The sequence below is a fragment of the Anolis carolinensis genome, chromosome 4 (genome assembly GCF_035594765.1).
Source record: "Anolis carolinensis isolate JA03-04 chromosome 4, rAnoCar3.1.pri, whole genome shotgun sequence".
NCBI lineage: Eukaryota > Metazoa > Chordata > Lepidosauria > Squamata > Dactyloidae > Anolis > Anolis carolinensis.
The window spans coordinates 36,342,960-36,356,849 of record NC_085844.1 but is presented as its reverse complement, the minus strand read 5'-3'; positions in this window follow the sequence as shown (position 1 = coordinate 36,356,849).

Genomic DNA, 13,890 nt, shown 5'->3' with positions numbered 1-13,890 from the left:
CCAATACAACTTCTTAGCATGCTATGGTATTCCCAAGATACCTTTCTATCAGTCTCTAGGTCCTTCAGACCGAAAGTGATTTAATGGATTTTTTAAAATTGTATCCATAGTTTCACATAACTGTGGTCTGACTGGGAATGTATCCTCTATGGTAAAGTAAAGGTATGTTACGTCCAGTCGTGTCCATCTCTGGGGTTTCTAAGCCGAAGAGCTGGTGTTGTCCATAGATACCTCCAAGGTCATGTAGCCGGCATGACTGCAGGGAGTGCCGTTACCTTCTTGCTGGAGCGGTACCTATTGATCTCACATTTGCATGTTTTCGAACTCTATGGATACAGGTTTTAATTGAAAACTACAGAGCACTAGAGCTCTCCAAAAATTCCCCCTCTCTAAACTCCAAATTCCAGGAATTCCATGGGATGCAGCCATGACAGTTAAAGTGGAATCATAGTGCTATAATGATGTGGTGTGAAAGGGCTCATACTATCTTATCTAGAGGTGACTGAAGACTTTCTCTGGAAGCCATTTGGAATTTGATAACGTTGTATACATATGTGCAAATTATCGTTTGGATTCTAAATTTCCCAGTAAACATCTTCCTTAAGTAAGGCCTAGGACCACTGAAAACAAGCAACATTTGAGAACCATAATGCTGCAGTGAAACACAGGATGTTGTCCCTGTCATGTTGTCTTTGCTCTTGGGTTGGAAATGCACTCCGAACCTTCCCTGTGGAAAAACAGAAGGCCCCAAGTAATTTGACAGAACTGGCACACAAAGGAGCATTGTAGTATAGTGGCAAAGGAGGCCCTGTTTTCCCATCGTCCCAGTGCAACTGAGTGCAAGAAGACGTAGAAAGAGCCTTCAGTGGAGGCCTCCTCTCGGCAGTGAGCAGGGCAGAATTTGTCTTGCAAGAGCTGGTTTTTAGCTCCATGAATCTCTGGGAAGAGGGTCTTGAAGCACCTATAAAACTAAAAACTTTTATTTCAGCACGTGGCTCCATGAATCAAAAGAAGGGGCCTGTAGTCCATGAGTACATGTTACAAAACTCCCTTTCCTTCTTCCTCTATTCTTCTAAGACTGAAACAGATTGATACATATCCCCAAACTGTTCATATTTAGCAGGAACATTCTTAATTAGTCCCTTTCCATCCCATTTTTACAGCATTTTAAAAAAATGTCCTGTTGTGTTCCTCCTCCTCTCATTCCCCATTTGTCTGCAGCCCCCTTTAACATCTGTCAGAGGTATTTTGATTCTGCTTTTCTTGCATGGGAGCGGGTTGGACTAGATGGCCCATATGGTCTCCTCCAACTCTTTTATTCTATGATTCTATGCTACAAGTGCAATTCAAATTGTAAATGTTTGAATTCAATTAACTCAGCAGTGAGAGAGGAGAGAAGGAATCTTACCTTTCCCAATAGGCTCAGGCAAAAGCAAACTGTGGTAGCTTATCTATTTTTCATTTCTTTTCTAAAATAATCTTATTGGGTACATAGTAGCACAGTCTATGTGTAAGTAATAGGCAACTATTATGTGTACACATTGTAAATATTGAAGTATTTTTATATTATCTATTCACGTTTTTACAGAGTTATTCTTTTCACACTTCTTATTTTTCTCCCCCTGCCCCACTCTCGCTCCTCCATCCGCCCGCCACATTTTCCTCTATATATTTAACCATGAACACAATTTTCTTCATTTTTGTACAATATCACCACTTTCTATCCATTCCATATAGGTTATTAATTTCTCTTTAATTTCTTCTGTTTTATCCTCCTGTATATCTTCTCAGACTATACATGCTATGATGTCCAATTGGACTTGATCAAATAGGTAATTGTTCCAGTTTTCCCGTTTCCATTTTTTTCATTTCTCCACCTCAGGCTATTACCATTTTTCCTGCTAGGATCATTACTTTGAATAAGTTTTGATTTTTTTAACACTAATTTTTATCATTCCCTATTATTGCCATTAACATAAATTTCATATTTACCTGAATTGGTATTTTGAAAAATTTCTCCATTTTCTTCATTATCTTTGTTCAGAAAATTGTTGTGTTTGGGCATTCCCACCACATGTCAGCATACCAACCTTCTTTTTTTTATATTTTGCTCTACAATGCTAACATATTGAGCTTAATCTTATTCCCATATTTGATAGTTGGGCTGGTGTCCTGTACCATTTCCAAATAAATTTTCCCTTTAACCTTATCTATTTTTCTTTAGAAACCTTTGTGTCACGACCCAGGCGGCAGAGGCACCAATAACCATACACAGAGGCCAGAATCTAACTAATATCTTTATTGAAGGAATATATAAAGTTAATAAAAACAAGTATAGAAAATAGTCCAGAATTAGACCCTTCAGGAAAGGTCAGAATTAGTCCAAAAAAGCAATGTCCAATAAGAAATATTAAGGTCCAAAGTTGTAATCCAATAACCGAAACACTCACTTTGCCAAGCAAAGTGAGGGGAGATGACAAGGTCCTTAGTCCATAAAACTTGAGCGTGGCTAGGAAATAACTTGATACTTGAAACAAGGCTTGAACGTGGAACAAGGTAACTAAGAACAAGAACAAGGTCCGTGGAATAACTTGGTAAAATCCGTGAAACAAGGCAAGGATTAGTCCTGGGAAACAAGGCAAAGTCCGTCGGTAAACAAAGGCTGGGAAGCAAGGCGAAGGCTGGATAGCAAGGCAAGGCTTGAGCTGAAGCGAGGCTTGAATCGGAGCGCGCTGTCCAGACACAACTCGCTCCGTAGGCTGACGAATTGACTCCGCGAAGTTGCTACACGGGCAAAACACCTATATAGAGTCCAACTTTCTCACCAAAGCGGTTCTCTGGGAATCAGAAACGAAAGCTAAACTCTGAGACCAGATGTTAAACTCCTTAAAGATTCTCACGAGAACCAATGTTAATTGGCAACATTCTTAGCTGCTATCCTCGCACTCCTGCGCGAAGCTGAATCCAAACTTCTCTGTTGTTTACAAAACTCCCGGCGCAAGAACACGGGAGAAGTAGGCTCTGGGGTTGTTTGACATACTTCTGGGGCACAACTTTCTTGCAGGTGCAAGGTTTCCAGATCTGCCTGGGAAGGATCTGGCTGAGAGGAATCCAGTTCAGACTGGGAAGGTAAAAAACCCAAGTTTTCATCTTCATCAGGGATTACAATGTCCTGAGCAGGACTACAAGGCCCATGGTTCATCACACTATCCCCCTCCTCAGGGCCCCTCCCAAACTGGGGTCCTCTCCCCGAGGCGCGAGGTCGCGGTTTGGTGGGATAGGTCAGATGGAAGCGACGGGTTAGATCAGGAGCATGGACTGTGGAGGCGTCTTCCCAAGAGCGTTCCTCAGGCCCAAAACCCACCCAGTCAATGAGATATTGTAGGCGGCGGCGATGAAAGCGAGAATCCAAAATGTCCTCAACCTCGAACTCCTCCTCCCCATTCATCAAAACAGGAGGGGGGGCCGGTTGGTCTGTATCAGGACGCACACCATCCGCCGGAAGGAGCAGGGAACGGTGAAACACTGGGTGAATGCGCATTGAACGCGGAAGTTGGAGTTTGAAAGTCACGGGGTTTAATTGCGCCACCACTGGATAGGGGCCAATGAAGCGGGCATCTAACTTCCGGCATGGGCGGTGGGAGGGCAGAAAGCGAGTGGACAGAAAAACCCGTTCTCCTACCTTGATTTCGGGGCCCGGCTGGCGGTGTTTGTCAGCGTGGCGTTTATAGTCCTCCTTGGCTTGGTCCAGTTGCTGGAGCAAAAGTTGTTGCACCGCTGTGAGTTCCTGCAGCCAATCCTCTGCTGCGGGAACTTCTGAAGTTTCAATGACAGGGGGAAAGAAACGTGGATGGAAACCGTAGTTTGCAAAGAACGGCGTTTCTTTTGTAGAAGCTTGAACTCCATTATTGTAGGCAAACTCAGACAGTGGTAACAGAGAAGCCCAATTGTCCTGTTGGTAGTTTACATAACAGCGAAGATACTGCTCCAAAGTGGCATTGGTGCGCTCCGTTTGCCCATCTGTTTGGGGATGATGAGCTGAAGATAAGCGAGAGTCTATGCCCAGTAGTTTTTGTAGTGCCTTCCAAAAACGAGAGGTGAATTGAGATCCACGGTCTGTGACTAAACTCTTGGGCAATCCATGTAGTCTGAAAACATGCTGAAGAAATAGATCCGCAGTTTCTTTGGCCGTGGGGAGGCCTTCGCAGGGAATGAAATGGGCTAACTTGGTGAATAGGTCCACCACCACTAAGATCGTGGTGAATCCACAGGAAGGTGGTAGGTCAGTGATGAAATCCGCGGAAATTATTTCCCATGGGCGAGATGGGGTAGGAAGGGGGTGCAAAAGCCCTGAGGGCTTCTCCCTTCGTATCTTGGAGCGCTGGCATACTGGGCAGGTGTTGACATATTTTTCCACATCCTTGCGGATCTTGGGCCACCAAAAATCTCTTAGGATCAAATGCATGGTTTTAAATAGTCCGAAGTGTCCTGCTGGTTTGCAGTCATGACACAGACGAAGCGCTTTTTCCCTGCCCGGTCCGGGTGGGATATAAACATGATTTCTATAGCAGAGCAGCCCATCTTTAAGCGAAAAGGGAAAATGCAGACCTTGGCGAAGTTGGTCCTGCGCCCAGGCATCTGCTTGCTGACTAGCCCTGATTTCTTGAGCACAGATGGGTCCTGGAGTAGGGGAAGTTGAACCAATGGGACTGGATTTGGTGTTCCCCACTGTGAGCGTGGCAAAGTTCTCAGGTTGTAGCAGTTGGGATTCAAAGGTCTCCTTGCGTCCTGCAGCGTATTCCGGTTTACGTGACAGGGCGTCTGCTTGCTTGGTTTGAGCTGGGGTCACATAATGGATCTGGAAGTTGAAACGTTCAAAGAATAAAGCCCAACGTTGCTGCCTCTGATTTAGTTTGCGGGCAGTTCTTAGATGTTCTAGATTACGATGATCAGTGTGGACTTCAATGGGGAATTTGGCCCCTTCTAGCCAATGTCTCCAAGTTTCAAAGGCTGCCTTTATGGCCAGTAGTTCTTTTTCCCAAATGGTGTAATTCCTCTCTGGTGTGGTTAGTTGACGAGAATAAAAGGCACAGGGGTGGAGGTGATCTCCCACCGGTTGTAAGAGTACAGCCCCAATTGCCACATCAGAGGCGTCCGCTTGCACCACAAAAGGGGTTCCAGGATTTGGGTGCTGTAGAATTGGCTGGGAGGTGAATAGTTTCTTCAGTTGCTGGAACCCTTTCTCTGCTTGATCAGTCCAGCGGAAAGGCTGCTTTCCACGGATGCAGCTAGTGATGGGGTCGGACCAGCGGGCAAAATCTGGAATGAACTTGCGGTAGTAGTTCGCGAACCCCAAGAAACGCTGCACCTCTTTCTTGTTAGTTGGCGCCCGCCATTCCAATACTGCTGAAACTTTGGCTGGATCCATGGAAAGCCCTAGAGGCGAGATGCGGTAGCCAAGGAAATCTACCTCTTGTAGATCAAAAGCGCATTTTTCTAGCTTGGCATAAAGTCCATGATCCCGCAGTCGTTGCAACACCATTTTGACGTGGTTCTCATGTTCTGATTGTGATCTGGAAAACACCAAAAAATCGTCCAGGTAGATTATCAAGAATCTGTCTAGATAGTCCTGAAAAATATCGTTGACAAAATGCTGGAACGTTGCGGGAGCTCCGCATAAACCGAAATTCATAACTCGGGACTCGAATAATCCGAATTTAGTCTGGAAGGCGGTCTTCCACTCGTCCCCTTCTCTGATGCGAACTAGATTATAAGCCCCCCGAAGATCCAGCTTGGTGTAGACCTTGGCTCCTCGAAGTCGGTCCAGTAGATCCGAGATTAAGGGCAGGGGATAGCTGTTCCGCTTGGTGATATTGTTCAATGCTCTGTAGTCCACCACCAAGCGTAATTCCCCTGACTTCTTCTTCACAAACATCACTGGGGAGGCGGCTGGGGATTGAGAGGGTCTGATGAACCCCTTGCGAAGGTTTGTCTCTAAGAATTCCCTGAGAGCTTCTTGCTCTGGTTCAGTCAGGGAGTAGAGATGCCCTCGCGGGATCGGGGCCCCCTCCACCAAGTCAATGGCACAGTCATAAGGTCTATGTGGGGGTAATTTTTCGGCTTCTTTCTCATTGAATACATCCCAATACTCGGAGTACTTCTTTGGCAAGGTGATGATGGGCTCGGAGTCTGTGGCATGGCATACCTTGGCTACGAGGCAATGGTTTTGGCAGTACGGTGAAGCAAACTGCAGTTCTCTGTTGGACCAGGAGATGTTAGGGTCGTGGAGTGTCAGCCATGGAATTCCCAAAATCACAGGGAAATGGGGAACCTCGGTAACAAAGAAGGAAATCTCTTCCATATGTTCCCTTATCCACATCCTGGTGGGTTCCGACCACTGGCTTACGGGGCCCGTCTTGAGGGGACGGCCGTCTATGGCTTGCACCACACGGGCATTCTTGAAATCATGATATTGTAATCCCAGAGAGTCGGCATACTCTCTATCGATGAAATTGTTGGTAGCTCCAGAGTCTATCATGGCGTGGATCATGACGGGTCCCCTTTTTGCTGACCATAATGTGACCACGAGAAGGAACAGGACCCCGGTTGGCGGCTCTTGGATGGATTTTTTGACCGGGTTGGCGAGCCTCTCTACACCCGGTCGTTGGCTTCCCCCGCCGGCTGTGTGCCAGTCGGCTCAGACGCCTTCGACTCCGTGGAGGACGCCGCCGCAAGACGGGCGGCAGGCTTCCCTTTGGCTGGGCACTCTCTGGCGAAGTGGCCCCCGTTCCCGCAGTACCAGCAGAGGTTCAAGCGTTGACGACGGGCCTTCTCGGCGGCATCTAGTCTGGGACGCACATTGCCCAACTGCATCGGCACCTCCTCGCCTCCTCTGGGGTATGGGGTTGGCGGCGGGGGTCTCCACACCGGACGTGGCTGAACACTGGCGGGAGCGGGGGGTTTTGCCCCGGCTCTACCGCCCTGGCCTCGAACCCATTGTTTCCTGTTGGCAATCATGACTTCAGCCCGTAAACATTGATCAATGAGTGCCTCGAGGGTCTGGGGAGGATCCACCTTGGAGATTTCTTCCAGCATTTCAATGTTGAGACCCTCCCGAAATTGTCCTCTGAGGGCTACATCGTTCCAGCCGGTGTTGTGGGCCAGCACGCGGAACTCGGCTATGTACTGAGACATGGGTCTGTCTCCTTGAAGGAGGCGCCGGAGTTTGTGACCGGCTGCCTCCAAATTGTCCTCGATTCCCCAGGTCTCCTTAAGGTGATCCAAGAAGCGTTGTGCTGAACTTAGGTGGGGGGAGGCTTGATCAAACAGGGCCGTCGCCCAGCTAGCCGCTGGTCCGTCTAGAAGACTGTAGACCCACGCCACCTTGATGTCTTCTTGGGGAAACTCGGCATCACGGGCCTCTAGATAAGCTTGACATTGGCGGCGGAAAACATGAACCTTAGCAGCTTCTCCAGAAAACTTGGTAGGCAACGCCATGGCCGGGAGGCGAACTCCGCGCTCCCTCAACCCTTTTATTTCTCCATCCTGCGCGTTGAGTCTGTCACGGATGCGGTCCACTTCGTCCTTGCTGATGGTGTAGCTGAGCGGCTGTCCAGCCGGCGCGGCTCCGGTAGACATCCTGGCCTCGGTTAGTTGGTGCTTATGGGTGGCGGAGTCAAACTGTCACGACCCAGGCGGCAGAGGCACCAATAACCATACACAGAGGCCAGAATCTAACTAATATCTTTATTGAAGGAATATATAAAGTTAATAAAAACAAGTATAGAAAATAGTCCAGAATTAGACCCTTCAGGAAAGGTCAGAATTAGTCCAAAAAAGCAATGTCCAATAAGAAATATTAAGGTCCAAAGTTGTAATCCAATAACCGAAACACTCACTTTGCCAAGCAAAGTGAGGGGAGATGACAAGGTCCTTAGTCCATAAAACTTGAGCGTGGCTAGGAAATAACTTGATACTTGAAACAAGGCTTGAACGTGGAACAAGGTAACTAAGAACAAGAACAAGGTCCGTGGAATAACTTGGTAAAATCCGTGAAACAAGGCAAGGATTAGTCCTGGGAAACAAGGCAAAGTCCGTCGGTAAACAAAGGCTGGGAAGCAAGGCGAAGGCTGGATAGCAAGGCAAGGCTTGAGCTGAAGCGAGGCTTGAATCGGAGCGCGCTGTCCAGACACAACTCGCTCCGTAGGCTGACGAATTGACTCCGCGAAGTTGCTACACGGGCAAAACACCTATATAGAGTCCAACTTTCTCACCAAAGCGGTTCTCTGGGAATCAGAAACGAAAGCTAAACTCTGAGACCAGATGTTAAACTCCTTAAAGATTCTCACGAGAACCAATGTTAATTGGCAACATTCTTAGCTGCTATCCTCGCACTCCTGCGCGAAGCTGAATCCAAACTTCTCTGTTGTTTACAAAACTCCCGGCGCAAGAACACGGGAGAAGTAGGCTCTGGGGTTGTTTGACATACTTCTGGGGCACAACTTTCTTGCAGGTGCAAGGTTTCCAGATCTGCCTGGGAAGGATCTGGCTGAGAGGAATCCAGTTCAGACTGGGAAGGTAAAAAACCCAAGTTTTCATCTTCATCAGGGATTACAATGTCCTGAGCAGGACTACAAGGCCCATGGTTCATCACACTTTGCCAACTGGACCATGTTCTGATACTGTGTGATCACATGTCTCGGTTTTCATTTGTGTAATACTGGAAGGTATGCTAACATGGAAAATTGCTTTTACTTTGACCAAGTCCTCAATGGGATCTAGTCTTGCAGAATATAATAATTGTATCTCTCTATGCGGAAGTGAATATTAATGTAGATATTCTAAATGAGGAGTGATTCAGGGTTACCTAACCCAATGGCACATGTCCTCAGTAGACTGCTTGTGCTGTTTATTTCCTTGAAGCTCTTTTTATGTGCCGCTTCCAAAGCAGCTGCACACAGTTTCTCCATGACATCTGCGGTTGTGACCCCTGCAGTGAGAATCCATTAATTCCTTCCATCTGTTTGGATCAGTCCCAATGGCAACCCTGCTGTGTTTCCAGGGCTGTGTTTTCCCCTGGTGGTGTTCACCTGAGATCGATCCCAACTAGGCAGGAAAATTGGAATCGCCTTCTGAAAACAGCTGCACCAAAAACTTGAGTTGTATCCATTGTTGTGTGTGTGCATTTAGAATGTACCCATTCCTTTCCCCCCATGCATCTATCCCACTAAAATTGCTTCACATGCTGAGGTTGCCCTATAGAGACCGTGTGTGTGTATGGGAACAACTTCTAGAGTAATCTAGTCTGGATTCCTAGGAGATACTTAGAGCTATATTCCAAGAAAGTGATTTTCTCAAGCTGTGTCGAAATGTTTTTGTTGTTGTTGCTTAGCTTTTCACTCTTCAAGTTCTTGCCTTCCCCCTCTGTCACATTTGTCAACTGAGTGTTGCCTTTCCAAGTCTCAGTGTAGCTTATATACATAAAAATAACCAGTAAAGTAACAACAACCATCCTGTCCCCCCCCCCCTCAAAATTGAAACAAAAGACAGTTAAAGAAAATTGGAGATATTTTAGAAGCCAAACTGCAAAAATGTAAAAGTAGCTGGAAAAAAAACATTACCATCACCATCCCAACCTTTTCTCCAACACTGAGACTAGAGGTGACTGAGTAAATAAATTAAAAGTGGGATAGATTAAAGAAACAAACAAGCTGCAAAACCCAAGAGATGGGCAGAATTCTCTAAGCACTCTATTCCAATGTAATTACATTGTAATTATGCTTTCGGAGAGTAACTGTTCCTTTGCTACTCCCCCCAACATTTATCCTCTGGACTGTTTCACTATCTGACGTCCCTGTCCCCCGAGATTTTTATTCTGATCCCTTTCTCACCCCGAGTTTTAATTTAGTGTTCATGCGGCCCGCCCTTGTTATATTGCTTTCTTGATCTTATGTTGTACTGCACATTTTTATTTATTGTATTATTTAATTGTATTATGATATGATTTTTATTTATTTTTAATTTTTATATATTTTGTTATATTGTATTGTCCTGGGCATGGCCCCATGTAAGCCGCCCCGAGTCCCCGTTGGGGAGATGGTGGCGGGGTATAAATAAAGTTTTATTATTATTATTATTATTATTATTATTATTATTATTATTATTATTAATTACATAGCTATGGACTGAATCCTAGCCTGATCCATCCAATTCCCACTCAGCAGCGGCTGCAATCACTGTGGGTTTGTATCCCTGTTATATGGCAAGTGAGCAAACAATGTTCCAACCTACTTAGGTAAGTAATCTCCAATCATAAGAGGAAAATCCTTGCCACAGTCTTCCTACCCTGCAGTGAACATTGCTTATGTTAGGGTGGGTTAGTTAGATGCTTCCCCAATTGCAATAGCTGATGGTTAGTAAGTGCGGTTTGGGAGCCTCTCAAGGTCCCTGTGTCCTTAAAGAAGGGGATATATAGTGACCGTGAATACAAAGCAGTCATAAGTGCATAACTCTTGGTTATGCGTTCATAATTACCCAGTAGGATACTGGCCATAATGCAGATGTAGTCTGCAATGGCAACATCATTCTGAAGCTTTGGAAAAGCAAACAAGAAGACCTGAATTCCAGCCACAATACTTCTTCTAATCCTGGGTAGAAACACTAACTAAAGTAGAGTCTGTGAGGATGACGTGAGCCCATGATAGGGAGAGTAGACAGTGGAGGTCATAACCTTAGGCCTTGTCACAAACGGAGAATGTTTGGTTTTCATTCTCTGCCCTCCCTGAGTCAGGGTAGGTGTACAGAATTGCATCTGGAGCTGGCCAAAGGCCAAAGTTCAGAGCTTCCTAGTGACCACCTCATGATTTTAAAAGAACAACTCACCACAAATGCTTTCTGTTACATGGATTTTCAATCAAGAACTTGCCTGAATAAAAAAGGGCTTAGCCAGACAGCAAAAGTAAAAAGGGAGTGATATCAACAGAATCTTCTGTGAAGGGAATTCAACACTTTGGGAGCAGCTGCTGACAAGGCTCTTTCCCAAGTCCTCACCAAACATGCCTGTAATTGTGTGTGTGTGTTGGGGGGAGGGGGGAAGAGAGAAAGAGTCACCCAGAAGATCTTAAAACTTTGACAGGCTCATATATGGAGGTAGTTTTTCAGATAGTGTGACCCAAGTTAGTTGGGCTTTAAAGATTATAAAATGCATTCTGATTTCTTTCCACAAATGGAATTCTAGTCAGTGAAACTGTTTTAATGGGGGGGGGGGGGCAGGGGAGGTGGTTACATGTTCTCTCTAAGCAACTCCAGCCAACAACCGGGTTGCAGTCTTTTGGACCTGCTGAACTTTCAGATCAGTTTCCAAAGGCAGCCCTACATACAGTCCATTACAGGAATGCAATCAAGGTCTGTGTCACCCTGACCAGATCTCACATCTCAAGGCTGATGCACTAGTTTAAGATGTGCAAGCACACTGCTGAAACACCTGGATTCAAGCTCAATCCAGAGTTTTGCCCAAGCTGCGAACCTGAGATTTCAGGAAGGTATAACTTTATCCAGCTAAAAACAGTACAACTAAGTTTTCAAAATTGAGTTAGGAAAAATATTCTGTATCAAGGAAATATTGCATCGGTAGCGAATGCTCAAAACTGTGATGTTTTGACACTGCAGACCAAGCTGCTTTGCTAGCAGGTAAACATACAGTCATGACTGTCGTTTTTCCTGCAAATCTTTCTACTCTCTCCAATATTATCTCTTCTTTTTTATTCTTTCTTCTATTGCTGCCCCCCTCCTTTTTCTCACAGGGTTCTAGGAACCAGAATGGTAGGATTCCAGGAGGAAGGTATCAAGTTTCCGGAAGGACAATGGATGAACCATTTAGTTTGGAAATAAAATAAAAACAAAGAAAACTGTGGAAAAATAAAATAAAACTGGGGGTGGGGGTCGGGGTGGGGGGAGAGGGAAGACTATGTTAAACTTTATCTGAATCTTTGTACTGTTAATAAGTTGCTGAACAATTCACGACCAATGACAGGGTGCCAAAATTCACTTTTTCATCTGCTGACACCAATATTTTGGCTGCTAAATACCAAAGGCATAACACCGACATGCTCCCTTATTACTGGGTACATCCAGAGAGCATAACAAGCCATATGTTAATGATTTCTAGTTTATGAATGAGCCAACATTCTTTAAACACTTGCCAGCTGTTCTCACTATAGTAAGCTGGCTAAACATAGACCTTCCATCCATGACTTCTTTGGCAAGAAATCCAAACATGGGCAGACTTAGACCTCTGGCTTTTCTCTCCCTGGCAACTCTTTCTTAACCATTTCCTCTGACATCTTCACCAAGAAGTAAGAAAATTTTATGAGTGGGCATAATAAGAAGAATATCAGAAGTTTCCTTACACCTTGTCATGGCCTGTGGTTTTCATGTCAATGGAGATGTGAACCCATTCCAGGTTGTTCTCCAAACATTGAACTATGGTGTGGAACCTGTTTGGGGGATAGGGCTCAGCACCTGGGATAACTCCTTTAAAAACTAAAGTTAATATGTCATGGATTCACTACTCCACACTAGGGATTGAACCTGAACCTTTTTGCACGGAGACACAGTATTTACATTAATGGTCCAGGAGCCCCCGGTGGCGCAGTGGGTTAAACCCTTGTGCTGGCAGGACTGATGACTTGAAGGTTGGTTGCTGATCTGAAGGTTGTCGGTTTGAATCCAACCTGGGGAAAGCTTGGATGAGCTCCCTCTAATCAGCTCCAGCTCCATGCGGGGACATGAGAGAAGCCTCCCACAAGGATGGTAAAAACATCAAACACATCTGGGCGTCCCTTGGGCAACGTCCTTGCAGACGGCCAATTCTCTCACACCAGAAGTGACTTACAGTTTCTCAAGTCACTTCTGACATGAAAAGAAATTTAATGGTCCACTTTGTTCTAGTTGAAGGAATGCTATTTTACCTCCTATGGTGGCTGCTAGAAAGTTCTTACCTCTGTTTTGTGGATTCTAGGAAGAATAATGATTAAATAATATTAATGTGTGTATTATTTCTATGACAGAATTTGCTATCCTCCTACACTATACTCCAGGCTGGGTAGCATTGGCCATGCAAATACTTGCATCTATTTAGTCTAATAAATGCTGAAGAGGCAGATCTGCACATTCCCAGCCAGCTGGCTCTCCAGCATGAGAAGCAGCTTTTCATGGCACCCAATTAACACAAAGTGATTGGTGGAATCGCTGCATAGGCCAAAGAAAGATGTTCCTGAAACAGGATCATATGGTGTGTAAAATTCAGTAGTGCCTCTGTCACTATTAATTTTTCTCCCACCTCGAGTTACTTTTTTATACCAGTTACTGGAATCTCTCAGCCAGCACCATCGCAACCATATTGGCTGAAAGGTGGTTCAGCCAATATGAATGTAATCATATATATATATATATATATATATATATATATATATATATATATATATATAGTCCAACTCCTGCTTCCCATTATTAAACATATCCAACCAATGTTTTTAAAGAGATTTTTCAACACAAATACTTTCTGCCACAGGAGGGCACTCCCACACTGCAGGAAACTGGAACATTAGTGCTTACAGTGAAGGTCTTTTCCTGAAGTTGTGGAGAGGCAGTTCTTCCCACTCTTGGTGGTAGTTGATTGCTTGGTTTTTGGATTTTGTGTGACTTCTGATGCATTCTGATGGAATTGTTAAGTGGGGGGGGGGGGGGGGCATTTGCAATTATAGTCATAGTACCAAAATTGTGACTATGGAAAATGGCTGAATGTAGAGCAGTTATGGATCTCTAACTCTAGGTTAAAATATGTAATTGCAACGTAGGATACAAGTTCTCATTATTAACAGACCTACTTGT